The sequence below is a fragment of the Ranitomeya variabilis genome, chromosome 1 (genome assembly GCF_051348905.1).
Source record: "Ranitomeya variabilis isolate aRanVar5 chromosome 1, aRanVar5.hap1, whole genome shotgun sequence".
NCBI lineage: Eukaryota > Metazoa > Chordata > Amphibia > Anura > Dendrobatidae > Ranitomeya > Ranitomeya variabilis.
Genome location: NC_135232.1, coordinates 215123891 through 215149450, shown reverse-complemented (window position 1 = coordinate 215149450; position 25560 = coordinate 215123891). Strand labels below are relative to the sequence as shown.

At 42.9% G+C, this 25560-nt stretch overlaps 1 protein-coding gene across 4 annotated transcripts in view; it reads left to right on the top strand.

Moving 5' to 3' along the window:
- The first annotated feature begins 4943 nt into the window (after window positions 1-4943).
- Window positions 4944-25560, top strand: part of RPH3A (rabphilin 3A) — a 450823-nt gene continuing 430206 nt past the window's right edge. For 2 of the 4 annotated variants that reach the window (XM_077292456.1, XM_077292446.1), the window contains exons 1-2: window positions 4944-5057; window positions 5324-5434. The gene's annotated coding sequence lies outside the window, so the exon portion shown is untranslated. The other 2 variants (XM_077292453.1, XM_077292445.1) reach the window with 2 other exon arrangements.

The window sequence follows — 25560 nt, the reverse complement described above, 5'->3', positions numbered from 1 at the left end:
AAGGCGGATGCCCTCTCTAGGAGTTTTGAGCCTGACTCGCCTGGTGATTCCGAACCTACCGGCATCCTGAAGGATGGGGTGATATTGTCAGCTGTCTCCCCAGACCTGCGGCGTTCTTTGCAGGAGTTTCAGGTGGATAGGCCTGATCGCTGTCCGCCTGGTAGACTGTTTGTCCCTGATGATTGGACCAGTAGAGTTATCTCGGAGGTTCATTCTTCCGCGTTGACAGGTCATCCTGGAATTTTTGGCACCAGGGATTTGGTGTCTAGGTCCTTCTGGTGGCCTTCTTTGTCTCGAGATGTGCGCATGTTTGTGCAGTCTTGTGATGTTTGTGCTCGGGCCAAGCCCTGCTGTTCTAGGGCCAGTGGGTTGTTGTTGCCCTTGCCTATTCCTAAGAGGCCTTGGACGCACATCTCTATGGACTTTATTTCTGACCTTCCGGTTTCTCGTAGGATGTCTGTCATCTGGGTGATTTGTGACCGTTTTTCCAAGATGGTTCATTTGGTACCTTTACCCAAATTGCCCTCCTCCTCTGAGTTGGTTCCTCTATTTTTTCAGAATGTGGTGCGTTTGCATGGTATTCCTGAGAATATAGTGTCTGACAGGGGTACTCAGTTTGTGTCTAGATTTTGGCGGACGTTCTGTGCCAGGATGGGTATCGATTTGTCTTTTTCGTCTGCATTCCATCCTCAGACTAATGGCCAGACTGAGCGTACTAATCAGACCTTGGAGACTTACTTGAGGTGTTTTGTGTCCGCTGATCAGGATGATTGGCTTGACTTTTTGCCATTGGCAGAGTTTGCCCTTAACAATCGGGCCAGTTCTGCCACTTTGGTTTCTCCATTTTTTTGTAATTCAGGGTTTCACCCTCGGTTTTCGTCCGGTCAATTGGAGTCTTCGGATTGTCCTGGAGTGGATGCTGTGGTTGATAGGATGCATCGGATTTGGGGACAGGTTGTGGACAATCTGAAGTTGTCCCAGGAGAAGACTCAACAGTTCACTAATCGTCATCGGCGTATTGGTCCTCGTCTTTGTGTTGGGGACCTGGTGTGGCTGTCTTCTCGATTTGTTCCTATGAAGGTCTCGTCTCCTAAGTTTAAGCCTCGGTTTATCGGCCCTTATAGGATTCTGGAGGTTCTTAATCCTGTGTCCTTTCGTTTGGACCTCCCAGCATCTTTTAATATCCATAATGTTTTCCATCGGTCATTATTGCGGAGGTATGAGGTACCGGTTGTTCCTTCTGCTGATCCACCTGCTCCTGTGTTGGTTGAGGGTGAATTGGAGTATGTGGTGGAAAAGATCTTGGACTCCCGTGTTTCCAGACGGAAACTTCAGTATCTGGTTAAGTGGAAAGGTTATGGCCAGGAGGATAATTCTTGGGTGACAGCATCCGATGTTCATGCTCCTGATTTGGTTCGTGCATTTCATAGTGCTCATCCAGATCGCCCTGGTGGTTCTGGTGAGGGTTCGGTGCCCCCTCCTTAAGGGGGGGGTACTGTTGTGAATTCGGTTTGTGGGCTCCCCCGGTGGTCTGTTATGGTAGTGCCTCTTATGTGCCTTCCTCCATCTCTGATTACCTGTCGCCACCCTCTAGGGGAGTTTCCTATTTAAGGCTGCTTGGCTGTTAGTCATATGCCGGCCAACAATGTGCTAGTAGCATTCTGTTGCATTCACCTGCCTCAAGTTCCAGTTCAGCTAAGTTGAATTTTGTTTCTTGTTTTTGCTATTTTTGTCCAGCTATCTGCAATGTGACTCTTCAGTGCTGGAAGCTCTTGTGGACAGAAAATTACTACTCCAGTGGCATGAGTTGTCACTGGAGTTTAAAGTAATTTCTGGATGGTGTTTTTGAATAGTGATTTTTAGGTCGACCGTGAAGTAACACTTTCCTGTCCTTCTGCTATCTAGTAAGCGGACCTCACTGTGCTAAATCTGCTGTTCATCCTACGTATGTCATTTCCTCTGAACTCACCGTCAATATCTGTGGGGGCCTACTATCATCTTTTGGAGTTCCTCACTGGAGGTAAGGCAGGCCTGTATATTCCTCTTATAGGGGTAGTTAGATCTCCGGCTGGCGCGTGGTGTCTAGGGCATCGTAGGTACATCCCCCGGCTACTGTAAGTGTTGGGTCAGGTTCAGGTCACGGTCGACCTTAGTTTCCATCACCCGAGAGCTAGTCCGTTTTGTATTTTTATTCCCCTGGTCATTGGGGTAACCATAACACATCCCCAAGGTTCTCTGGGAAAAAAAGTCCAAATGGCTGTGTAAGTAGTGAATCTTGATACTCATTCTACATCCAAGATTTCGCTGACTCATTAGTAGCTCTTCCACAATCTCTTCATAGTTGTCTGCTTTCTTATTCCCTAGAAAATTCTGCACCACATTACAAAATGCATTCCAAGCTCTTTCTTCTGTCTCATTCATTGATGTGATAAAATTTGGGTCTCTCATAAGTGTTCTTATTTGAGGTCCATCAAATATTCCAGCCTTTTTCTTCTCTTCACTAAGACCAGGAAAAGTTGAACATATATAGTTAAAGCATTCTCCACTGTGATTGAGAGCTTTGATGAACTGCTTCATCAATCCACGTTTTATGTGTAAGGGAGGAAAGACAATGTCCTTCCTATCCGCTAGAGGATCATGGATGACATAATTATCGCCAGATGCCAAACTCTGTCGCTGAGGCCATTGAGTTTTCACCCAATGCTCTGCTGTAGCTCTACTGTCCCAGTAGAACAGAAAACAAGGGTGTTATCATAACAAATGGGAATTATGCATGTTCAAAGAAAACAAAGATATTCTCACATTTATTGGGAGACTAAATGAAAACTAAATTTACCTTAGTGAACCGTATAAACCGGCACTTTTCATATACTACTTATATTTATCATGGAATTCTTGAAAATGGGCTATATACCTATAGCGCAAAAACGTGATGTGAGAGAAATTATAAGATCAGATTTGAATTCAGCACCCTCAAATTAGCCTAAAATTGTTCTTAAAGTCCATGCCAAAATTTTTTTTTTTTTTTTTTTTTTTTGTAGACCAGTGTTATATGTAGGGGGTTTGTGACATTAAATTTCTACAAGACATACAGTACATCTATTCTATCTATCTGTCTATCTATCTATCTATTTATCCATCTATCTATTCTGACAGTTCGGGCTGTGAATTTACTGTACTTGGCTGATGAAATGTCGGGTTTCCTTTGAGATGTTTGTGTAAAAATTGGACTTCACACACATGGTCCGTGTGCTGCGCAATTATTTTCTGACACCCATTCACTTGCATTGGTGAGTGCAATCCGATTTTAGCATCCACTCACAACATGCTGTTATTTTTTCCTCAGTCCAATTAAATCTGAGGAAAACTTACAGATGAGCACTCACTCCTTTACTAACATTGGTCAGAGTGCAAGGCGATGTTTTCTAACTTTGCAGTCGACCAATATATACGCTTGTGTGGGCCCTAAATGTAAATGTGGCCCAAGGAGAGAATCGAGTCGATTATGCTAATCACACTCTAATCAAAATATTTCTCCATCTTCTCCACATGAATGTTTTTACATATAGACCGATGGCCTGCATGTTAAAATTGAAGTAAGCACTACATTGATTAGGCTAGCACATTATAAGGCAATGAGTGAGTAAAAAACGGATCACATACAGGATCACAACTGCATTTTTTCTTTATTCTTTATTTCATTGTTCATGTAAAAAACAGATGCCATACAGATGGACAAAATGAACATATGTATTTCATACAAACGTAAATATAGATGAAAAATCTTCAGCTGTTTCTGGATGTAAAACTGAAAATGTTTGTATATGCTTGTGTGAACCCAGCATAAGGCTAAGTTCCCACAGTGCAAAAATGTAGCAAATTCTCAGCTTCATATTCGTTTGCTGAAAATCTGCAGTTTTTTTCAATGCCAGCAAAGGGCATGAGATTTTGAATTTTTTTTTGTACCTGCTGTGAAATACATCCGTAGTGTAAACTAACTTGAGCTGCCATGTTGACTACTGCTATGGACTGTATGCCTCTGATCATGGACTAACAAACATGTGAGACAAGCACAGCCATGTAAACCCATCATATTGAGTAGTGATGAGCGAGTGTGCTCGTTACTTGAGATTACTGAGCATACTCGGGTGTTCTCCAAGTATCTTGGGCATGCTCGTAGATTATGTTTGTGTCCCTGCAGCTGCATGATTTGTGGCTGTTAGACAACTTGAACACAGGCAGGGATTGCCTGTTTGTTAGGGAATCCCCATATGTATTCAGGCTGTCTAGCAGCCGCAAATCATGCAGCTGCGGTGACACAAACATAATCTACGAGCACGCCCAAGATACTTGGAGAACACCCGAGCATGCTCGAAAATCTCGAGTAACGAGCACACTCGCTCATCACTAATAGTGAAGCATTTCACTAGGTAAATTTCCCCTATCTCTCAGTCTTTAGTTTTTATGGTCACTATAGATGCATTGTATTGGCATTGGTTATAAAACTAAATTGTGTTTGTCTTACTAGAGTCTTCAGTATGTGGGAGAGAGGGGGGGAACAAATATTTTATGGCATCGGTTCATTTATCGCTATGCGTCTGATGAAAACATCAAGGCAAACTCCATAACGGGCTATAAACTGATATGTGTGGCTCTCCGCATTGTTCCCATAGATAAGATATTTGAAAATGTCACCCACTAAATGCGGTAGCATGTGGCGGCCATGTCCATCGCATCCGGTCTCGCACACTTGAGCAGGCATTGTAGGCAGGAGGTAATGAGCTGTTATAATGAAGTATATCACTACTTAAATAATGGTAAGGCTAATGTCATGTAGATAAGGACAAGCTCAGAATAAAGCCGCTTCCTCTACTTAAAGAAAAAAAAATGCTACATCTGCAAATTATTATTCCTATGTCATGTTGATAATGAATTAATGATATAATGAGGCTGGAGGATAGGATGCATAAATGAAGGCGGATTTGACGCTTGCAGCACACATTTTATATATGATGAGATGAGTGATCTGGAAGGCTGAGCTGTGAAACCCATGAATGGTGTGTGCAGAGCACTCCCTTGCCATGTTGTAGGAGATTCATTCATAGCATAACCAGGCGTGTTCTGCAGTGAACAGCTTCTGGCTGATGAGGTGTATTGATTCTCCCAGTATTCCCAGCCCAGGAGAGTGCGCATACATTGCCTGCCCAGCAAGGGATCCAACAGGAGCATTTGCTTTCTTTCCCATAGACCTGTCAGCTGCGGAAATGTAGTGTAGCACTTTCTTTTACCTCTCTCTACTCTTGCTTTGTCTTTTACCTTCCAGGCAACTCAAACAAGACTACTGCAGCAGCTGAGGCAATATTCCATACACCATTCTCTACTGGAAGAGGGATTGGGTCTACAATTTCCACCGCTGTTCTGCACAAACGGAAAGGTAAAGGCAATCTGCATGGAAATCTTCTGGCCTGTATTTTCATGGTGCTCTGTGTTCTGCATGGTGTCTCATTAATGAGAATCGGATAATAGGATTGCATTCTCCCTGCCACAATACAATGCTGTGCCCACTGAGACATTCACTGCATGGTGCTGAACTTGTATCCTATATTATATAATGATGTCAGGGACACTGCTGGAAGGGGGTAATGTAACCAGCCGGTTCTGTGAACTTAGGCAGCTTCTATTTGGGTCTTTATTGATTGCAATGGGAATTCCTAGAATCATTGTACTACTAGCAATTTATGGGAGGAAACCACTAATTTCTTGCTTCCAGGAGATGTCATTCAGGCAGGTAGAGATGGTGGGGGAGCTTCTTTATAGATTGCACCAGTAATACAAGGCGGCAGTACTTGCTGCAAAATGGGTCTGTTAAAATGCGGCACCAAGTTTGCAGATGTGTGCTGCAGAGCATTGTGCAGGGGTTCATCAGTGCCTTTGTCTAGGAACATGAAGAGTTTAACCCCCCTCCATTGCAGATGCATTCACGTTGCACCGCAAGGGTTAAAACAGCTTAGTAGGACTGAGCACAGTCTTTTAACCTCTCATGTGCTGGTTGAATGCAGTAGTTAAACTTGGACAAAAATATATCGGCGGATGCTTTCTACTCCAGTAGATTGCAAGCTATTTAAAAGAAAATGTTGCCTTCTGCAATTGACTCCTCTTGATAATTTTTGTTTCCTTTATTATTTTTTCACATGTACGGTTTATTTTTCCTGCTGTTTTATCCATGTAATGTTTGCTCTCTAAACTTGTTAAATGAGATACAATACTTTGCTTCTGCATGTAAATTATTATGCAGAATAGAATTGATTTTTGTGAGCAAAAATGAGCTGTTAGCATTAACCCTTTAGGTTGCCTCAGAGTTGTTTTTTTTTTTTCCCCCTCACTTCAAATTCCCTGTAGTGTAAATCTGTTTGAAATCAATAAACCAGTGTTGGCTTGGGGGGGGGGGGGGGAATCTGCAATGTAAGACTATGTACACATGGCATTCAGAATCCTTATGAAGGGATTCAAGATAAACCTTAGAAATGCATTATGACAGAAGGTCTTACTGACTTGATCTAAGCCATTTTAGATTTCCAACCAGCCTTCATCCTGGGTGAAAAACTGCTGGATGTACTGTATGTTTCCTATTCAGTATAGCATAAGGGAACTGGAAATGAAATGCACCATGGATGGATATAATGGACTCCACCACCATGGGCTAATGATTTTCCATTCAACACTGGAATTAAGTGCAGGGTGTGGTAAAGAAAAATCTCATTGAATTCATGGAAGGGAAACCACTAATAAAATACTTGTCGCGACTCACGACGCATAATGCAATCTTTATGTATTCTATAATGTAGGTAACAAATTAAGGTTCAGCGATGGCTGATCTATGATGATGGTTATTATCCATCTTGAAATAAAAAAGAAAAACATAAATGTCTTCATCAGTTACATTTATCACTTTGCTGTTTGGTGAAAGTTGTGTTAGCTCTTCCATACATGTCAATTAACTGCAGTATGAGCTACTTGGGGTTACAGATAACTTGACCCTTTGTGTCTATCGATTCCCGTTATTGCCTTAACAACTTCAGTGATGGCACCAATGCTTCTCAGGTGACACCAAGTTAGTGATACTAAACCTTAGCTTTAACAGTGTTTCATCCATTTTCAGTATGTCTTCTCTAGTGTAAAACTAACATGTAGTCGTCATAAAGCAGGTACCATTCTTTTGTTGGTTACATGTTTCGTCTTCAGATCAACTTAGTTATAGTGTCATGGCTAAAAATGATTATTAGATCAAAAAAGGTCTAGATTCTGAATGAGTTTTCTATAAAATATCTGCCCATATAGATTGGATGAGAGGTGGTGGGACCCGATGACTTTATAATGTGTTTGAGGCTAACTGAAGACGCATTTCAGAATCGAAAGTTTTAAGGCATTTATACCTGCAGAGAAAGACTAAATACAGAATGATTAGTTTGACGAGACTGGTATGAATGTGTATTCTTTATGCACTAAATGGTTATACAGAATTAGAAAAAAACATGGCTCCTTTCTTCCAGGAATTTGGCCACACTTGCCAAAGGGTTGTGTCTGATATTGCAGTTCTGCTCCATTTAAAGTGAATAGGGTTGAACTGCAATACCACTAATAACCTGAGGACAGGTGTGCCACCGTTTTGGAAGGAAGCAGCATGTTTATCTGTTACTGTATATTCCCTTGAGCCTTAGAAAGGATGTCTCATGATGACAATTCTTTTTCAAATGGAAGTAGCTCTACTCCTATCCCTGGAAATCAGATTTTTCTGATGGAAATTCCAATGGTTATACATTTTCCCTCCAGAGGCTGCTGCAAGGAAATGCAGTATGACGTGATGGCCCTTACTGCCCACCAGAGAGAGAGAAGGAACTTGATGGAGGATGTCCATTGTTTCTTATGCAGAGATAGTTTATTACCCATCTCATTACAATTATAAATAAATTGGGGGTAGTGTTCTTTATAGGGCTATTCTCAAGTTGTCTTGAGTAGCTCACAGTACTGCTGTCACCTTATTTCCTGACTTCGGGGGGGAGGAACTATTCCTTTTGGCCACTTTCAGTATTTGGTCAGTATTTCACATAAGTATTTGTAAGCCAAAATCAGGAGTGGAACAATCAGCGGAAAAGTATAATAGAAGCATGTGTATCACTTCTGCATTTTTTTTAACCCACTCCTGATTTTGGCTTACAAATACCAGTGTAAAATACTGACCAAATACTGAACATGTGAGTGGCAGGATTGTAGTATTAGTAGAGCTATAAAGCGCAGCACAAGTTCTGCTGTAACACATTTAACTATCAGTGGTTTGTTCCGGCTCTTGATTCTGCAAGATTTATATCCGCTCAGGAGCTGAGAGGGAGGAATGGGGAGGTGATCATTTAAAGTGTAAATAAATCAAATTGGCTAGAGGGAAGTGGTGGGATCTCAGGAGTTAACTAATCTCTTGTAATGTGGGCACACTCAGCCAGGCACTGGTGACTGAGGTCCATTGAACCCAGCTGTACAATATATTAGATAAAAGCTTTTTATAGAAGGAGAATGACAGCAGCTAGAAAATGGAAAACTTGCTTAATTTTATGCTGTCTCACTATCTAAAGCTATTTAATAACATAAGAATACCCTTTTGAAAGTGCACTTCAATAGAAAATGGCCAAATTACATTAAAAACATTGTCACATACTAAAAACAGCAGCCCCCATTATCCATAATGTGAAGGTACATTTACATGCATTAAAAAATATGTACCAGTGCCCCGATATCGCTCCTACTCAGTTCAATTCCTGTCATCAAAATTCCTCCACTTCCAATGATGTTTTGTTTGAAGCCTCCATCAAGCTTACTGGATCTGAGATCTAGACAAGCTCTAAACTGACATCGGTAGTGACTCTTCATTCCAGTCTGCACTGGATAAAATCTGAGAGCCAAAAGTGACCTGTGGAAAAGTGATCACTGATGAAGGACGAGAGAAATCATGGAGATGGGAGGTTCGGTTTATGTAGGATGCTAGTCTGAGATCAGCTGCAGAACAGAGAGCGTGGATAGGTTGAAAGGCAAATTTGAGGGAAGAGATATTGTGGTGCAGAGCTTTGTGGGTGAGAATGATAAGTTTTATTATATTCTCAAGTGAATAAACAATCGGCTCAATGACTGGCACAGAGTGGAGGCATTGCTGTAGCAGCTGGACAGAAAGAAGACCCTGGCTGCGCAGTATGGATTGGAGAGGAGAGTAAGGGAGACTGATTAGTAGAGTGTTGCAGTAGTCCAGATGAGAATGAATGAGCAACTGTAAGGCTATGTGCACACGTTCAGGATTTCGTTCAGAAAATTCCTGAGAAAAACCTGAAATTTTCTGCAAGAAATCTGCATGCGTTTTTTGCGCGTTTTTGCCGCATTTTTGGTGCATTTCCCAATGCATTTTATAGTGGGAAATCCGCAAAATTAATGAACATGCTGCGTTTTTTACCCCAATGCATTTTTTTCGCGGAAAAACGCATAATGTGCACAAAAATTGCGGAATTCATTCTAAATAATGGGATGCATATTGTATGCTGGTTTTATAGCATTTTTATTGCGAAACCAACGCAAAAAATCAGCAACGTGTGCACACAGCCTAAGAGGTTTTTGCAGTTTCAAAGGTGAGAAATGGTTTAGACTTTGGAGATGTTTTTAAGGTGCATTGGTATGAGCAAGAGAGTGATTGGCAATTGGGGACAGAGGAAACTACTGTGTCAGATGTGATCGTTAGGAGTTATGGTTGAACCAACCAATTAAACTGCAGTATCTGTTATAGATAGGTTAGCAGAGAGAGGAGAAACAAGAATTTCAGTTTTGGAGAGATTGTTTCAGATTGAGGGAGGACATAACGTTAGAGATAATGAACAGACAATCCATGGTGTTTTGCATTATGGTGGGGTGATTTGTATAATTGGGTGTCATCAGCATATAGATGGTACTGGAAACAAAATCTGATGATGGTTTGTCTAATAGAGAGTATAGAGAGAAGAAGATGGGGACTGTTCCTAACACCTTGGCCTGGTGAGCCAGAGCTTTAAAGGTTTGGCAGATGGTCCTTTTGTAGACAAGCTGGCGGGGCCGGACTGGGACTAAAATTCAGCCCTGGCATTTGAAGTTACACAGGCCCACTTGTCATATGGTGACTGTATAATATCTTTGTACACTTGTAGGTTACAAGAAGTGAGTGGAGTGTAACACGACTATATAACATATAATTACAGCTGTATCCAGCATTACAGCTCAGTCCTATTTATTGCTTTTAGTTGCAGTACCAAGAAAAGCCGCTACTTTACCTATATAACTGGATCTCGTGGATAATGAAGGGATGAGACGACCAAAGGCTATGGAACCTCATTCTGATGCTCTATAAACTTTGCCTACAGCCAATTTTGGTTCCGCTGCGCAGCATGAGACCCGGTGACTCTGAAAAGCGGTAACATCAGTAACGTCACCGCTCTTCAGATATTCCGGGTCTTGGGCTGAGCTCGGCGACTGTGAAGAGCGGTATTGCTACTACCGTCAACGTTCTTCAGAGTCGCTGGGTCTCGCCCGGTCTGGGCTAGTAGTGGGGGTGTCTGATAGACACCTCTCCATTACTTACACCAGAGATTGATAGAAGCTGACATTACGCAGCTGACATCAACCCAAAAAATCATTACACATACCAGAATTAAATGCTTTGGTGGCTGGGAAAAGCAGTAGAGTTAGCGCTGTTCCCATGCATCGGGTGTTTACTACAACTGTCATCATCCTTGCCTCATCTCCCTGTGAAGCTTTTCTGCTGTATTTACATGCACTGATCTCAGGCCGCTAAACGAGTGTGATCGACAATACTGAAGTCGTTTGCTTGTTTCCCGGCCTCTTTACACCAACTGAGAAAGAATGATTGAGACAATCAAAATTAGATCAATCTGTCCCCATACAGTATCATGTTATCAGCAGCACATCTACAGTTTACACCAGCGATGTGCTGCTGAGAACAAGGATTTCTGTTCCCACATAAACAATCCAATCACTCGATGAATAGGCAGCATTTTGCTTGTTTAGTATAATACACCCCATAGTCCTCCATATATTATAATGTGCACCACAGTCCTCCATATAGTATAATACACTCCTCAGTCCTCCATATAGTATAATACACTCCTCAGTTCTCCATATAGTATAATACACTCCTCAGTCCTCCATATAGTATAATGTACTGCCACAGTCCTCCAAATAGTATAATACACTCCTCATAGTGCTCCATATAGTATAATGCACCGCCATTGTCATCCATGTAGTACAATTTACTTCCCATAGTATAATGCACCCCATAGTTCTTCATATAGTATAATGTATTCCTCATAGTCCTCGATACCGTATAATGATGCCACTCCAGAGTATAATGCAGCCACCCCACAGAATATATTGTAGCTCCTGAGTATAATGTAACCCCCCAGAGAATATAATGCAGCCCCCTCATATAGTATAATGCAGCCCCTGCATATATATGGTAGCCCCCTCATAGAGCATAATGCAGCCCATCATAGAATATAATGTAGCCCCTCCATAGAATACAATGCAGCCCTCCTCATAAAGTATAATGCAGCTCCCTATAGAATATATTGTAGCCCCCTCATAGAGTTTGATGCAATCACCCCTCATAGAATATAATACAGCCCCCCATAGAATATAATGTAGCCCCTATAGAATGTAATACAGCACCCCATGAAATGTAATACAGCCCACCTCCCCACAGAATATAATTCAACCTCCCATGGAATATAATGTAGCCCCCATAGAATGTAATACTGCCCAGCCCCCATAGAATGTAATGCAGCCAGCCCCTAATAGAATGTATTGCAGCCAGCCTGTTGTGAACTCTATTTTTGGGCTCCCTCTAGTGGTCACAAGTGGTACTGTGTAGTGTTGTCTTTCTGCAGGTTGGCAGCATCAGCTGGTTCGTTATCCTTGGTTGGTTTCCTATTTAGCTCACCTGGATACTCAGTTCCTTGCCTGCTCTCAATGTATTCAGTGCTCTTCAGATTCCTTGTGACTACCTTGCTCCCAGTCTCTCCAAGACAAGCTAAGTTTTTGTTTGTTTATTTTTTTGATTACCAGCATTCATCATGTTTCTTGTCCAGCTTGCTAAAATGTGATTTCCTCGCTTGCTGGTTGCTCTAGGGGACTGAGTTTCTCCCCCCACACCATTAGTTGGTGCGGGGGTTCTTGAAATCTCAGTGTGGATATTTTGTAAGGGTTTTTTTACTGACCGCACAGACCCCTTTTCTATTTTCTGCTATCCAGTATTAGTGGGCCTCATTTGCTGAATCTGCTTTCACCCCTGTGTATGTGCCTTCCTCTTACCTCACCGTTATTATTTGTTGGGGGCTTCTATATCTTTGGGGATTATTTCTCTGGAGGCAAGAGAGGTCTTTCTTTCTCTCTAGGGGTAGTTAGTTCCTCAGGCTGGCTTGAGACGTCTAGGATTTTAGTCACGTTCACCGGCTACCTCTAGTGTGTTGGATAGGTTCAGATTTGCGGTCAGTCCAGTTTACCACCTCCCTAGAGCTTGTCCTATGTTTTGTTACTTAGCTGGAGTATTTTGTGATCCTCAACCACTTAGGATCATAACACCAGCCCCCATTAAATATAATACAGCACAGACCCCATAGAATGTAATACAGCAAAGACCCGACAGAATGTAATAAAGCCCCAAATAGAATGTAATACAGCAATGTAATGCAGCCAGCCCCCCATAGAATGTAATGCAGCCAGCCCCCCATAGAATGTAATGCAGCCAGCCCCCCATAGAATGTAATACAGCACAGCCCCCCATAGAATGTAATACAGCACAGCCCCCCATAGAATGTAATACAGCCCCCACAGATATCAAGTTATCACTCACTGATATATTAAAAAAAACCCACTCTCCTCACCTCTCCTCATGCCCAGCTGTTGTGAATTTTGATTCTGGGCTCCCCCGGTGGCCGCTTGTGGAATTGGACTTGTCATCCTCTTTCCTGTTTCACCTGGTTCCATCAGTAGTGGGTGTCGCTATTTAAGCTCATTTCTCTGGTGGTTTCTTGCCGGTCAACAATGTTATCTGATGCCTCTCAGTGCTTGTTCCTGCTTCTAGACAACTACTAGATAAGTTGGACTTTTGTCCATGTTTTGTTTTGCCTATTTGTTCCAGTTCACAGCTGAAGTTTTGTTACTGTGTCTGGAAAGCTCTCGTTGATCAGGGATTGCTACTCTGGCGTTATGAGTTAATGCCAGAGTTTAAGGTAATCTCTGGATGGTGTTTTGTTAGTGTTTTTCTGCTGACCATGAAAGTATACTATCTGTCTTCTGCTATCTAGTAAGCGGACCTCAAATTTGCTAAGACTATTTTCCTGCTGCGTTTGTTGTTTCATCTGAACTCACCGTCATTATATGTGGGGGGCTACTGTCTTCTTTGGAATATTTCTCTAGAGGTGAGCCAGGTCTTATATTTCCCTCTGCTAGCTATTTAGGTCTTAGGCCAGAGCTGGGCATCTAGCGATAAATAGGAAATGCTACCTGGCTATTTCTAGTTGCGCGGCAGGCTTAGTTCATGGTCAGTATAGTTCCATCTTCCGAGAGCTTGTCCCTCTATAGGCTTGCTATGATCTCTGCCTGCAGAGATCATGACAGTTTGACCGGCCAATAAAGTGTTAAAGACCCAGGTTGAGAAAGGAGAGTTATAAGAAGTCTGCTGGAATTTTTTTTTTTTTTTTCCTCCAGTCTGCCTTGCTGCAGTCTTTTTTCTCTCTCTCCTCCTAATCTCTGTATGGCTCTGTGTGCACCTGACAATCATGGATCTCCAGAGTGTAACTGCGGGTTTGAATAATCTCATCACGAAAGTACAAAATTTACAAGATTTTGTGGTACATGCTCCGGTATCTGAGCCGAGAATTCCTTTGCCGGAGTTCTTCACAGGGAATAGAGCTAGCTTCCAGAATTTCCGAAATAATTGTAAGCTTTATTTGTCCCTGAAGTCTCGTTCAGCTGGAGACCCTGCTCAGCAGGTTAGGATTGTGATTTCCTTGCTCAGGGGTGACCCTCAAGATTGGGCCTTCTCATTGCCAGCAGGGGATCCTGCGTTACGCGATGTGGATGCGTTTTTTCTGGCCTTGGGCTTGCTTTATGAGGAACCTCATTTGGAACTTCAGGCAGAAAAAACTTTGATGGCACTATCTCAGGGGCAAGACGAAGCTGAAGTTTTCTGCCAAAAATTCCGTAAATGGTCTGTGCTTACTCAGTGGAATGAGTGCGCCTTGGCGGCAACTTTCAGAGAAGGTCTCTCTGATGCCGTTAAGGATGTTATGGTGGGGTTCCCTGTGCCTGCAGGTCTGAATGAGTCCATGACAATGGCTATTCAGATTGATAGGCGTCTGCGGGAGCGCAAACCGGTGCACCATCTGGCGGTGTCTATGGAAAAGACGCCAGAAAGTATGCAGTGTGATAGAATTCTGTCCAGGAGCGAGCGACAGAATTTTAGACGGAAGAATGGATTGTGTTTCTATTGTGGGGATTCTACTCATGTTATATCAGCATGCTCTAGGCGTACAAAGAAGCTTGATAAGTCTGTTTCCATTGGCACCATTCAGTCTAAGTTTATTTTGTCTGTAACCCTGATTTGCTCTTTGTCATCCATTGCCACGGACGCCTATGTTGACTCTGGCGCCGCTCTGAGTCTTATGGATTGGTCCTTTGCCAATCGTTGTGGTTTTGATTTAGAGCCTTTGGAGACTCTTATTCCTCTGAAGGGGATTGACTCCACCCCATTGGCTAATAATAAACCACAATACTGGACACAAGTAACCATGCGTATCAATCCGGATCACCAGGAGATTATTCGTTTCCTGGTGCTGTATAATTTACATGACGATTTGGTACTGGGATTGCCATGGTTGCAGTCTCACAACCCAGTCTTGGACTGGAGAGCAATGTCTGTGTTGAGCTGGGGATGTAAGGGTATTCATGGGGACTTACCTTTGGTTTCTATTTCGTCGTCCATTCCCTCTGAAGTCCCTGAGTTCCTCTCTGATTATCAAGACGTCTTTGACGAACCCAAGCTTGGGTCGTTACCTCCGCACCGTGAGTGCGATTGTGCCATAGATTTGATACCGGGTTGTAAATATCCAAAGGGTCGTTTGTTTAATCTGTCTGTGCCGGAACATGCTGCTATGCGGGAATATATAAAGGAGTCTTTGGAAAAGGGACATATTCGTCCATCTTCTTCTCCCTTGGGAGCTGGGTTTTTCTTTGTCTCAAAAAAAGACGGCTCTTTGAGACCATGTATTGATTATCGGCTTCTGAATAAGATCACTGTTAAGTATCAATACCCATTGCCATTGCTTACTGATTTGTTTGCTCGTATAGAGGGTGCTAAGTGGTTCTCTAAAATTGATCTTCGTGGGGCGTATAATTTGGTGCGGATCAGGCAGGGGGATGAGTGGAAGACCGCATTTAATACGCCCGAGGGCCACTTTGAGTATTTGGTCATGCCTTTTGGTCTTTCTAATGCCCCTTCAGTTTTCCAGTCTTTTATGCATGATATTTTCCGCGATTTTCTGGATAAATTTATGATAATATATCTGGATGATATTCTGATTTTTTCTGATGACTGGGACTCTCATGTCCAGCAGGTCAGGAGAGTTTTTCAGGTTCTGCGGTCTAATTCTTTATGTGTGAAGGGGTCTAAGTGCGTTTTTGGGGTCCAGAAAATTTCCTTTTTGGGGTATATTTTTTCTCCCTCTTCCATTGAGATGGATCCCGTCAAGGTGCAAGCTATTTGTGACTGGACTCAGCCCTCCTCTCTTAAGGGTCTTCAGAGATTTTTGGGCTTTGCCAACTTTTACCGCCGATTTATTGCTGGTTTTTCGGATGTCGTTAAACCACTGACTGATTTGACCAGACAAGGCGCTGATGTTGCTAATTGGTCCCCTCATGCTGTAGAGGCCTTTCAGGAGCTTAAGCGCCGTTTTGCCTCTGCCCCTGTGTTGCGTCAGCCTGATGTGAATCTGCCTTTTCAGGTTGAGGTTGACGCTTCGGAGATCGGAGCTGGGGCAGTGTTGTCGCAGAAAGGTTCCGACTGCTCCGTCATTAGGCATTGTGCCTTCTTTTCTCGCAAATTTTCGCCCGCAGAGCGGAATTATGATGTTGGGAATCGGGAGCTTTTGGCCATGAAGTGGGCGTTTGAGGAGTGGCGCCATTGGCTCGAGGGGGCTAGGCATCAGGTGGTGGTATTGACTGACCACAAAAATTTGATTTATCTTGAGACTGCCAGACGCCTGAATCCTAGACAGGCGCGCTGGTCTTTATTTTTTTCTCGCTTTAATTTTGTGGTGTCATACCTACCGGGTTCTAAGAATGTTAAGGCAGATGCCCTTTCTAGGAGTTTTGACCCGGACTCTCCTGGTAATTCTGAACCCACAGGTATCCTTAGGGAGGGAGTAATTTTGTCGGCCGTTTCTCCTGATCTGCGGCGGTCCTTGCAAGAGTTTCAGGCGGATAGACCGGATCGTTGTCCGCCCGATAGACTGTTTGTTCCGGATGATTGGACCAGCAGAGTCATCTCTGAGGTACATTCTTCTGCATTGGCAGGTCATCCCGGAATTTTTGGTACCAGGGATTTGGTGGCAAGATCCTTCTGGTGGCCTTCCCTGTCACGAGATGTGCGAGTCTTTGTGCAGTCATGTGACGTTTGTGCTCGGGCCAAGTCTTGTAGTTCTCGGGCTAGCGGACTGCTGTTGCCCTTGCCTATTCCTAAGAGGCCTTGGACACACATCTCGATGGATTTTATTTCAGATCTGCCTGTTTCCCAGAAGATGTCTGTCATCTGGGTGGTCTGTGACCGTTTCTCTAAAATGGTCCATTTGGTTCCTCTGCCCAAGTTGCCTTCTTCTTCTGAGTTGGTTCCTCTGTTTTTTCAGAATGTTGTCCGATTGCACGGTATTCCTGAGAATATTGTTTCTGACAGAGGTACTCAATTTGTGTCTAGATTTTGGCGGGCATTCTGTGCTAGGATGGGCATAGATTTGTCTTTTTCATCTGCTTTTCACCCTCAGACTAATGGCCAGACCGAGCGGACTAATCAGACCCTTGAGACATATCTGAGGTGTTTTGTCTCTGCTGACCAGGATGATTGGGTTGCTTTTTTGCCATTGGCAGAGTTCGCCCTCAATAATCGGGCCAGCTCTTCCACCTTGGTGTCCCCGTTTTTCTGTAATTCGGGGTTTCACCCTCGATTTTCCTCCGGTCAGGTGGAATCCTCGGATTGTCCTGGAGTGGATGCGGTGGTGGAGAGATTGCATCACATCTGGGGGCAGGTTATGGACAATTTGAAGTTGTCCCAGGAGAAGACTCAGCGTTTTGCCAACCGTCATCGTCGTGTTGGTTCTCGGCTTTGTGTTGGAGATTTGGTGTGGTTGTCTTCTCGTTTTGTCCCTATGAGGGTCTCTTCTCCTAAGTTTAAACCTCGGTTCATCGGCCCTTATAGAATATTGGAGATTCTTAATCCTGTTTCTTTCCGTTTGGACCTCCCTGCGTCCTTTTCCATTCATAACGTTTTTCATCGGTCGTTATTGCGCAGGTATGAGGTACCTGTTGTACCTTCAGTTGAGCCTCCTGCTCCGGTGTTGGTTGAGGGTGAGTTGGAGTACGTTGTGGAGAAAATTTTGGACTCTCGTGTTTCCAGACGGAGACTCCAGTATCTGGTCAACTGGAAGGGTTACGGCCAGGAGGATAATTCTTGGGTCAATGCATCTGATGTTCATGCTTCTGATCTTGTTCGTGCCTTCCATAGGGCTCATCCTGGTCGCCCTGGTGGATCTGGTGAGGGTTCGGTGCCCCCTCCTTGAGGGGGGGGTACTGTTGTGAATTTTGATTCTGGGCTCCCCCGGTGGCCGCTTGTGGAATTGGACTTGTCATCCTCTTTCCTGTTTCACCTGGTTCCATCAGTAGTGGGTGTCGCTATTTAAGCTCATTTCTCTGGTGGTTTCTTGCCGGTCAACAATGTTATCTGATGCCTCTCAGTGCTTGTTCCTGCTTCTAGACAACTACTAGATAAGTTGGACTTTTGTCCATGTTTTGTTTTGCCTATTTGTTCCAGTTCACAGCTGAAGTTTTGTTACTGTGTCTGGAAAGCTCTCGTTGATCAGGGATTGCTACTCTGGCGTTATGAGTTAATGCCAGAGTTTAAGGTAATCTCTGGATGGTGTTTTGTTAGTGTTTTTCTGCTGACCATGAAAGTATACTATCTGTCTTCTGCTATCTAGTAAGCGGACCTCAAATTTGCTAAGACTATTTTCCTGCTGCGTTTGTTGTTTCATCTGAACTCACCGTCATTATATGTGGGGGGCTACTGTCTTCTTTGGAATATTTCTCTAGAGGTGAGCCAGGTCTTATATTTCCCTCTGCTAGCTATTTAGGTCTTAGGCCAGAGCTGGGCATCTAGCGATAAATAGGAAATGCTACCTGGCTATTTCTAGTTGCGCGGCAGGCTTAGTTCATGGTCAGTATAGTTCCATCTTCCGAGAGCTTGTCCCTCTATAGGCTTGCTATGATCTCTGCCTGCAGAGATCATGACACCCAGCACTGCTCCTGGCTCCGGTCTCTGCAGCTGCAGTCTGCCCGGCCACGCAGCAGGTGCGCGATGATATGACATCATCACGCACCCGCAGTGTCAGCGTGAGGCAGAGCGGGGAATGATGGGAGAGGCAGCGACAGCGGACGCTCTCTCCTCCATCATTGTATTCAACTGTATCGGCATCATAGACGCCGGTATAGTTGAATGCGGGGAGAGCGATTGTGGGGCGAGTCTGCGCTGGCGGGAGGAGTCGGCCCTGGCGCCACTGATAGCAGCAGCAGCAGCAGCAGCAGGCCACTCCTGGCACCGGCCATTCTGGCATTTGCCAGAAGTGCCCGATGGCCAGTCCGGCCCTGCAAGCTGGACATCTTTAATTTGCTAAAGGGAGGGGGAGGTTGAAAAAAACAAACTAGATATTTAATATGCAATGTACTCCCTTTCTTATTTGCCCACAATCCAGTCACAGCATTGCAATTTTCATAATGCAATATAGGGTATCCAGGAAACTAGAGCCCAGGACCAGGCATATAGAATACTAGATGGTGGCCCGATTCTAACGCATCGGGTATTCTAGAGTATGCATGTCCACGTACTATATTGCCCAATTACGTAGTATATTGCCCAGTCACGTAGTATATTGCCCAGCGATGTAGTATATTGCCCAGCTACATAGTATACAGCACAGCGACGTAGGATATTGCGCAGCTACATAGTATATTGCACAGCTTTGTAGTATATTGCCCAGCCTTGTACTATATTGCCCAGCCACGTAGTATATTGCCCAGCCACGGAGTATATTGCCCAGCCACGTAGTATATTGCCCAGCCTTGTAGTATACAGCAGAGCCACGTAGGATATTGCCCAGTGACGTAGTATATTACCGAGGCACGTATAGGGCCAAAAAATAAAAAAATAAACATACTCACCTAACGATCCAAGGGGCCCTTGTAGTGTATCATACTCACCATTCTTGTCGCTGCTCCTCTGCGTCCTGCCTCTTCTCTTCCTGGGATCCTGTGCAGATGGTAGTGGTCGGCTTCAGGAAAATGGCCGCTGGATGCTGCGCGTGCGCAGATCGAGATCGCGGCGGCCATTTTCCTGAAGCCGAGTTCCATTGCAAGTGCCAGGGCTGGTGGGAGCAGGACCTATGAAGACGTCGCGGTCACATGACTGTGACGTCACGGCAGGTCCTTGCCGCACACCAGCCCTGGGACGGGACCGCACCGCAAGCTGACGCTTGTAATGGAGCGGTCCGGGGAGCGTGGCGAGGAGCGAGAAAGGCGGCGGAGGGTGAGTATAGCAGGTTTTTTTTTTTAATTTATTATTTTTAACATTACATTTTGTACTATTGATGCCGCATGGGCAGCGTCAATAGTACAAAGTTGGGGACACACAGGGTTAATAGCAGCGGTAACGGAGTGCGTTACCCGCGGCATAACGCGGTCCGTTACCGCCGGCATTAACCCTGTGTGAGCGGTGTATGCGGGCGCCGGCAGTGAGTGCGGGGAGTAAGCGGCAATTTTTTTTTTGGACTGTGCGCATCGCTGATTGGTCGCGGCAGCCATGACAGGCAGCTGCCGAGACCAATCAGCGAACGAATAACGGTGACAGACAGAAGGACAGACGGAAGTACCCTTAGACAATTATATAGTAGATAGGTTAAACAATGGGAATGTGTTCTCATATGTGGGAATATGTTTCCTCAAGGAAACTGTACAACAACTTTAGATGCAAACATTTAGGTTTTTACTTTATAATTGTTTGCCTATTTTTGTATTACCATGTTTTTCTCTTTTTATACCTTTTTCATGAAATCGGTGTATTTTTTTTTTTTTTACATTAATGCTTAAAACTTTAAGATGGGGGGGGGGGGGGGGAATGGGTTTCTTCAATCCCTAAGAAACCAGGAAACCTTTTTCAGTCTTATTCTCTACTAGAGATGAGCAAACTTGTTCGGAAAAAAGTTTTCCAATCTTCAAGTCGGTACGAATGTTGCACAGTCGGATTCATGTTTGGAATCCCGAGCATTTTCCCCAAAAGTTGGTCAGTGATCGAATTTCCACTTATGCTGTGATCTTACCAGCAGTTCTAATCGCTGTAAGATCATTACTGTCACTCAGAGCACTGTAGGGACACGCTGTCAGATGTTGGTGTGACCCCGCAGCTGTCACTGTGACCTTCAGGACTAGAAATCATTACTGCCAGTCAGAGAGTCACGGTTGCCATGTTATAAAATGACAGCCTGCAGCTGTGATCAAAGGTACAGAGTTTGCCTCCATTCAATCAGTTCAACTGATAACAGCGAGAGCAGGCGGTGGCTGATGGAAGTATTCATCACCCAGCAGCTGCACTCTAAATAAATAAAAATAACCAGCCAGGCAAGACTGACAGCTGTGGTCTGCAGCACTCAGCTGTCAGCTTTAGCAAGGTTGGTTTTCAAGAATGGAGCGGTCCCCATGCTGCTTTTTTAGTCATTTACGTAAATACTTAAAAAAAAAAATTGGTGTGGGGTCCCCCCCATTTTTGACAGCCAGCCTTGCTAAAGCAGACAGCTGGGGGCTGGTATTCTCAGGCTGGTAAGGGGACATGGATGTTGGGCCCCCCAGTCTAAAAATAGCAGCCTGCTGCCCCCAGAAAAGGTGTATCTATTAGATGCGCCAATTCATGCCCTTTGCCCGGCTCTTCCCACTTGCCTTGTGACGGTGGCAAGTGGGGTTCATATTTGTGGGGTTGATGTCACCAGCCAAACAATACAAGGGTGACATCAAGCCCACGGCTTGGTAATGGAGAGGCATCTAGAAGATGCCTCTCCATTACTAATCCTATAGTTCATATTTGAAATATACACACAGCAAGTATAAAGTCCTTTATTTGAAATAAAAACAAGACACACTTTTCCATTTTTAATTAAAAATAACTAAAAAGAAAAAGTAGTGTGATATGCTAGTAGATTTGCTAGGTTTATTTCCTTGACAATTATTTCAGTGATGGCTCTCATAGTCTCCATGTGCCTCTAGACCACTTGCTTTACATAATGAGAATGATAATAAACACATAAAATAGTTTTTGTTTTTTTTTACATAAAACTACATTTATATGATGAGAAGCATTCTCTAAACACCATACCACATGTTAAAAATACTTGTCCCATTTACCTTAATAACTAGGTGCACCACAAATAGTTATAACCAGACAACTCCTAAAATTTGACATAATTCTTAAGGCTATCATACACACTAGATGGCTGTTGGCCAAACAATGGTTTGGCCAATCGTTTGGCCAGCTGCCACCTCTCAAATGCATGGGAGCTTTTGTTTGGCCAAGCGCTCCTGTGTTTTCTGAAAGAGCCATTGTCAGATATGTCTGGCAGTAGATAATCCCAGGGAGACAATATGATCGGCAGTCGGCAATCTTTGAAACATTGAGAAACCTTCTCAGTAGTGAAAAACCTTCCAAAGTTCCTGAAAATAAGAATAACTCTCCCCTAGAGCCATATATAATTCCAAAAATTAATATCCCAATAGTGTGACCCTCATCCCCACAAAGGACAGCGTGCCAAGCCTTCTCATGAGATTCTTGAAAGATAAGATGAATGGTATTTCTGAGCAGGTAGCAAGAAGAAAATCAATACTAACATATGTCTAACATATTCGGGAATGAAAAACCAAATACTAAATCAATCCCAATGTTTGGATTCTGTTTTATGAACAGATTAATGAAAAGTGGTGATTTGTGGACTCCTAACTCGTATACTGTGACCATATAACCAGACCACTGTTCTATACACTTATCACAGATGAAAGGACACCCAAGATGTCTTATTAGCCATTACTGCCCACATTGGTTTTGGCATGTATGGAAGATGCTTTCGGGAAATGTTATATATGCTCCCTATTTTCGCTCTATAATTTGTATTTATTTGAGAGTCTATCTAAGATGTTTATTATACCCCAGTCATCCAGTCAGATTCAATAGATTTGGGAGTCTTTTGACTTGTTATGCAAAAGTTTAATGTAAAAATGTGTTTAGTGGAGTTTTATTTATTTTTGTTTTACTATTTTTCATTACCTAGTGTTACACTGTATATCATTCCTACTGTTCTATTGCCTTATAAAAGGAACCATGAGTTCCAACCTTCTTAATGGCTAAGAAACAAAATTAAAAATTCAAATTAAAGTTTTGGATTGGCCTACTAAAATATCCAATAGGAGTCTGCAAAAGAACACTTCATACACAAAACCTTCCGATACATATTTGTTTTACATCAGTGCTTGCAAAGAGTGTCTAGGATTTGCTATAACTTTTGTAATTTGATGTTATGGAATGTTAGTCTAAGAGGCTTTAGGTTGCAGCTATTGTTGATCCTAATGGTGTAATTTATGTTTTTACATGATTGATAAGACTTTGGGACAACATTGTTAATTTCATAAATGCTGTAAATGTTACAAAATAAATTGATTTCCCCATCATGTGTGAACTGCAGATTACTATACCTATATTGCATGGTTAGGGGTTCGAAATCCATTCATTTGCTCATGGACCTATCTTTTGAAAAATGAGGTAATTAGGAGCCTGACTATGACTGCCATGTTAACTGCATGCCATCATGTACAGACCCTTAATGACTTGATTTTTCAAAGGTTATACAAAACTAAATGGATTGGAAACGTTGTCTTTGACGTAACCTTTTGGATTGAATATTATTGTAAGAGATGCATATCTTCCAGCAAGCAAAAATATATATAATATTTTTCTTAAAATAGACTTAAAAAGGCACAAATTAATGTTCGTCTTTATGGGAGTAGTTTTCATTTTCTGTATGTCTGTTTCATCAATTTCAACTTTTTTTTTTTTTTTTTTTTTTTAAAGTGCAACGTTTTTGCACAAGTATACGTCGCTTACCACCCCCCAAAAACAAGTTAGAGCTGCATGTGCTATTTTAATGGAGTATGTCACTTTTTGCTCCAAGAAGCCATTAGATAAAGAAGAAATGGGCATTTTTTTTTTTTGGCCCATTTTGAAGAATTCAATATAAATGTTAATCAAGACAGAATAAAGATCACCACAAGACAAAGAAGGTGACCAAAAAAAGTCAAATGATGAATCTGGCCCTAACTGTGCCTATAGCAGGGGTCCCCCACCTGTGGCTATGTAGGCACATTTTGGTCACGGACCCATGATGTATGGTTCACGGCTATCTGCTGGTTTAGTGTCCTAGCACCAGGTCTAGCATAGAGCTATGAAGGGCGTGTCTCCAGATGGAGAGTAACCCTCACAGAAGAGCAGATCTGGATGCACAGATACTGGACTTCGGAGTTTTGAGATAATTTGAGTATGGTAAGCTGGAGACATGAGGATACTACCTGTCAAAGGAGATGCTTGAAGTTGGATGCGACAGTGTGGTGGAACTGCTTGATGTGAGAATACTGAATGAGAGTATTGTGGGAACCCCTGGATCAAGGTAGGTGTTTTCTGTAGGAAAAGACTTGGTGGCCACCATTATACAAGTAATGGGGGCTCTGGTTTTCACTACCGTGAGTAATTCGGGAGCTGGATGCACCTGGCAACCCTATTTCAGAACTGAATGTGGCTTTCAAAGACCGAAAGGTTGGGGCCACTGATCTAGATCATAATCACTGGTTAGTACATTCTCAGCTCCTTTATCCTAAGGACATTTTTGTCATGGATTATTATTTTATCCACCCCTAACCTCTCCCCTCAGCATTCCTATAACATCTTAAACTCTTTTCTCAATTGCTAATTAATTATTTTCTTAGCACAATATAGAAGCTTTAATCCCACTATTTTTGTTTTTCTTTTGATGGATGCTAGAAATAATCTCATTCTAGATCACAAGTATTTGGATCCAGGGGTATATTGATTCTATAAATATTATCTATAGTTGTAACAACCTAATCGCTAAGCGATTCCATAGCATATAATCCAATTCCCCTTTCTCCATCCCACATTTAAAGCGAGATGGATCTCTGTACATTGTTGCCAGGATTTTCTATTTTCATATTGCAATTTTACATTACTTTAAAAAGGTCTAAAATCAACCAGCCCAGTAGCCTGTGGTGACAGAAGATTGGCAGTCATTTTATAGGTGACTTCATATGTTGCTACAAAAGGCCAAGCCAATTTGCCATAGAGTAACATATCGTACTTTTACCTTTTGCAGACTGTAAACCTAAAATTGTTTGCATGGCAAATCATCTTGGCATTTACCGCTCACTATCAATATGTTATATGGCCCAATCAAGATAATATTGGCACATTAATAGTGGGAGACATTAAATGCCATCTTTAAATTCATATTAGTGTAAACTAGCAACTAAATTTTCTTCTCAGTATGCAAAGTGACCATAACAAATAATGAATCTTATTAATCAAACTTGCAATTAATTCCCTTATTAGCTGGCCAGTCATGTAGATGTAACAGAAGAGCATTTGGTATCTTAGAAAGCCATCATGCCGAAATATATCTTTATGAAAGGGTTAATTTTTCCAATAGGCGGAGGCTGAATAATAGAAGAAGACAGGAGTCATTTAGTATTATTCCCCAGTTGTTGCTTCATTTCTTGAGGGCCAAGTGCTCACCATCTGATTGTATGCCGATAGGAAGATTCAATGTGTTCTCTTCTAATTTTCCTTTTTTTGTGTCTGCATGAAAGAGCTCATCAGTCTCAGCACTGACTGTGCGGATGCAGCAAGTGCTGGACATGTCCATTGTTTGCACTGAGCAAGCAGGAAATGCAAGCGACCCCCACTGCGTGAGGGAAAACCGTAGTAGTGTGCTCCATAAAGGAAGGCCTCTGTTGCCTGCATGGCAGAGGAGCAGTCTTCCTCTGGCGACATAATTTCGGCTTTAGGTCACACATTCTTCAGTTTGTGTTGAATGGTCTTAATTACAATGTGTGTAT